The following is a 5,066-nucleotide window of genomic DNA, read 5'->3' as shown; positions in this document are numbered from 1 at the left end:
TTTTTGTTTGTTTTTTTAAGTATTAACAATGTCCGTAATATGCCCAGAAAAGACAAAATGCAAAACTTTAAGTATGCTATTCTACATTCCAGTCATTCTTTCAACTTCTTAGTTTTGGTCATGTAATTATAATTGCATAGCTAACTACCACCTATGACCCTATACCTTAGAAGGCTAATAGCAACAGGCTGAATTCTGAAACCATGACCTCACTCTGAACCTAAAGAAGAATGTTTTTGGATGACCTACACATGCTGCCAGTGCATAGACACCTCTCTAAACATGATTTGCTGCTCACCATGCTGTCGAAACGTGTTGTGCTCTTTCTTGTGTTTCTTGGCCCCCTTGCTGTGCTTCCTTTTGGATATGTGCCTGTGCTTCTTGGGGGTTGAAGATGAGGATGAGGATAAAGAGGGTGAGGAGGAGGACATGGAGAATGTATCAGAGCTGTCAGAATCATTCACAGTGACTGGGTTGTCCATGGTTTCTCCCTTTGTTTTATTGAGAAGTACAAAAAAAGAAGAATCACTGAGATTGTAGCCTATACACTCACTTTTCAACACATCACCTATTATCATAGGAAGACAGTGCCTGAAAAAAATGTGTACAGTTGAGAAGGTTACAAACATTTAGAACAATTCATCGACTACAGCTCTGATCACCTTCTGCAGTGATCTGGTGTCTGATCTAAGTGCTAGATTAACACAAACTCCTGACATTCTCGCTCCAGTCGAACGGAAGCAAACTTGCATACTCATAAAAATCCACGGATAAATAAGGAAACGCTCGGCTCAAAAGAGTGTTGTAAATCAGAGCACCTATGGAGGAAAACTAAACTGCATGTGAATTACTCTCAAAGAGCAGATCTCCACGTGAAAATACTGTGAAAATGAAAATATCCAGACAGTCATGTTTCCCTAGTGTAATCAATCAACACATAGAAAATACCAACATGCTTTTTTTCTACCACAGACCAGCTATTTAACCCTAACTTGTCTGCTAGCGTGTATCATGGTGATTTATCTTCTGAAAGTTGTGAAGTTGGCAGTTAATTTTCAAAATGAAATGAGTGAACAGAATTCCTTCCAGAACATACAGAAAATATGGACTTTCTCTGTTAATCTGCTTCTAATCTGTGGAGCTCAGCTCACATTTTAAAAGACAGTCAAGCTCAGTGCTCACCTTTAATAAACATTTGAAAATGCATCTCTTCAGCATTTAATGAAACTTCTAAGTATATTTTAATTATTTGAATTTGATTTGTGTCATTGTGTCATAATTTTAAATTAATATTCTGAATTTCTTGTATTATTGTTAAACATTATGACCTGTCTGCAAAGTACTTGGAATTGCTACTGGCATGAAAAGAGTATTCTATACATATTATTATTATTATTATTATTATTATTATTATTATTATTATTATTATTATTATTAAATACACACTTCAAATACCTTTATTCAGGGAAGTGGTCCATATACTTAAAAGTGAGTCTAGGTTATTTTCTATTTTCCGGTTCATATCATGTAATCCTTATAAAAGCAACTGTTGATGACTGAAACTAGCTAATTCTAGCCATGCACCCGTGAGGTCAGACAACTGTCCATGGAGAAATCTCTCCTTCCAGTTCCTCAATTTTCTTCTTCTGCCATTCCAACTTCACCTTTAGACAGGTCAGTTCTTGTTAATCCTTGATAAGAAGTACTGCTGCAGTAGTGGCTAGGTCAGAGGCTGAGCCTAAAAAAGACATCAACATTAGAATGGCAGAACATTTGCTTAATTCAAACTCTACATTGTAATTTTTGTTCTTGCCATCTGACTGCAATAGACTGGCTGACAGGTAAAAAATCTCAAAGGCAGATTTTTAGATGTTTTTATATAAATGTAAACTATGTCCTCTCTAGCCATTGTTAATACAGCACTGACAGTTCAATTTACACGTTTCATGTCATATTCACTAGCAATATTCAGATTTAATGTAGCTGATTTAAATGTGTTGCAGAACTTCATTTCAAAGTAAGCTGATTCTTTGTGAAAGTTTGCAGGTATCTACACCAATTATGAAACAGATGGTGGAAATGTTGAGTTGTTGTAAGGTAACCAGCCTAATGTACAGGATAATTACCAGTTGGGTCTGTATCCTTACCAAAGCTCAGGACACATCCTTCTTTCCAACCTGATTCTATTCTATAGTGTCGGACAGGTGGAAATGATCCATTTTGGCCATTAATCATGTACATTTGCTGTGAATATAGATGGTGAAAACTAATACTAATATACTAATAACAAAACATCTTTGCATTTCATTTAGTATAGGTGTTTCAGAGAAGACATGGTATGATCCTCTTGGGGATTCCTGTTTATGGGAATTTATGGGAATTATGAATGACTTCATATATTTTTTTTATAATCTCTATTTTTAGATTTATTTCTCATATAAGAGAAAAACATAACATTACAAAAACTTCTGTAGACATCATTAAGGGCATTTTCTGTATAATCATCCACAAATTAAGTTACACTATTTACCTAATTACCTTCCTCCCAATGACTGCTGGGATTGGCTCCAGCTCCCCCCAGTGACCCAGATGGATAAGCGGCTTAGAAATGTGTGTATGTACCTAATACCTTACTAATACTAAATGTGACAGTTTGAAACAAGATGTGCAACAACACTTTCTGTAGTTTGTGCTCATTATATGAATCATTTTAAAATGTAGTGTTTTTTTCTATCAGTTGTTTTTTTTTGTTTTGTTTTTTTCTTAGTATGTATGAGGACAATTTGGAAATATCTGAAGAAGGAAGAAATGGGTCTTCGGAATGATGGGAGGTAAAGACAAAAGATAGAGACTAGTGTTGAAACTAATGGAGAAACAAACAAGGCACCTTATCTCTCTGATCAGAGACCATGTTAAGGCAAGATGTAGCATAATCAGTGATAAGTGGAGGGCATACAGGGTTGTTCTGAGGAACTTGGGGTACAGACACTACACCGTAAACCACTGCAGGTGGTTTGTGGATCCCTGGTCTGGAAGCCACACACAACATGGCTGATGGGCCACTTGGATGCTTGTTCAAGGATTTCAAGACTTATCGTCCAGTGCTCTAAGGCCATGTTTACTCAGCAGGTGAAAGTGGCCCAAATCTGACCTTTTCCTTCATATGTGATACGTGTGTGTGTCAGTGCCAAGAGAAAAAACATTTTCAATTCCGATTTGAGACGCTTTCATATGGCACTGAAATCCGATACCTATCCGATCTGCATCAATGCGATTCAGTCTGAACAGCCAGATCGGTATTCATGTGACTTTGTCAGTCCAGCTCGACATTCGTCAGAATTTTGTGCTGCTGAGACTCATAAACATTTAGGCTGATGTTTCTGTACCAAAACTTCGAAGAAACTCGGTGCAACGGCCAAATGCAGCCGAAGGAGACAGAGTAAAAGGTTGGACCCATTTTGCCTTCAGAACTGCCTTAATTCTTTGAGGCATACAAAAAGGTGTTGGAAACATTCCTAAGAGATTTTGTTTATTTATTTGACTTACTGTTGCCTTTCTATCATCTCGAACTGCTCACTGGATGTTTTCTCTTTATCAGACCGTTCTCTGTAAACCCTAGAGATGGTTGTGTGTGAAAATCCCAGTGGAGCAGCAGTTTCTGAAAAACTCACACCAGCCCGTCTGGCACCAACAACCACGCCATGTTCAAAGTCACTTGAATCCCCTTTCTTCCCCGTTCTGATGCTCAGTTTGCACTTCAGCAAGTTGTCTTGACCACCTCTACATGCCTAAATGCATTGAGTTGCTGCCATGTGATTGGCTGATTAGCTATTTGTGTTAACAAGCAATTGAACGGGTATTGTACAATTGTATTGTATTTATTGTACCTAATAAAGTGGCTGGTGAGTGTAAGAGTTAGTAACTCATTAACAAATGGTCATGGACCATTTGAGATGCAAAGAAACATCAAACCAAACACAAAAGCATGAAATCTGTGAATCAACAACTGCAACAATGGAAACTGCATGATGGTCTTGGAGCAGAGTAAGTAATACCTTGGGATGTTTGAAACAGGTCACAGAATGTTACACCTGGAATGCTGTCCTAAAGAAGATGCCACTCAACCCCAGTGATCACAATAGGGCCTTCCCGCCTGGTGTAAAATAACATCTGGCAGCATTATATCAATACCTATGACAATCATGAGGAAGATGTCAGACAGTATGCTGAAAACGTCAAGGTAAAGAACAGTGCTAAGACCTTGTGAATATGAATTTAGTCATTTCAGATGTGAATGTGGGTCTCATCATTATGAATATTGATTGGTGGTTAAATGGTTAAACTTATCAACAAATATGTGATGAAGCTGACAGGTCAAATGCTGACAAGCATTAATAAACACATTTTAAGCCATATATAAACCCTTTCTAAAGGTAGTCTTATTTTAAAGTGGTACCCACTACCAGTGTCTGTAGGGTCTTAAATGGATTTGTAAACAAAAAGGAAGATAATCTTCTAAAGAACTGTAAATGCCCTATGTGAACAGACAGACTTTTGTACTCAATTCAAACTGAACGGATGTTTTTTTCAAAGGTGACGGCGCCAAAAACCAGTTGGACTGGGATCAAAAATGCCATTGGGCCTGGGAGGCACACTGGTACAACCAGTGAAGAAGATCTCCATAGAGAAAAAAGCAAGGGAGGCCAAGCCTTCAGGAAAGAAGACGTGGTTTGCACAAAAGGAGCCCCATGCAAAAAGTCTTCCAAGAAAAAAAAGAGTGAATCAGAACTAATTATGCCCTGTTGTTTGTTTATAAGGCCTGCATGCATGCATGTTTTATTCATAGCCTTAGCAAGGGCCCTGTACTACTTTTCCTTTTCCTTTTTTTTTAATATCCCCCACAGTTAAATCTCATTTCAAACGGGACCTGGCGAAGCAAAGCCACTGTGTCCCGAATCCCAATGAAGGCCATGCCAAGTAAGAGTGAAGGCTCAGCATGGTAAACAGAATCAGAGGACTTTCTAAATGTTACCTGACAATCACTACACAGTGCTCGGACCAAGGCG

The sequence above is a fragment of the Pygocentrus nattereri genome, chromosome 7, assembly GCF_015220715.1.
Source record: "Pygocentrus nattereri isolate fPygNat1 chromosome 7, fPygNat1.pri, whole genome shotgun sequence".
NCBI lineage: Eukaryota > Metazoa > Chordata > Actinopteri > Characiformes > Serrasalmidae > Pygocentrus > Pygocentrus nattereri.
Note: the sequence above shows the minus strand (reverse complement) of the source record.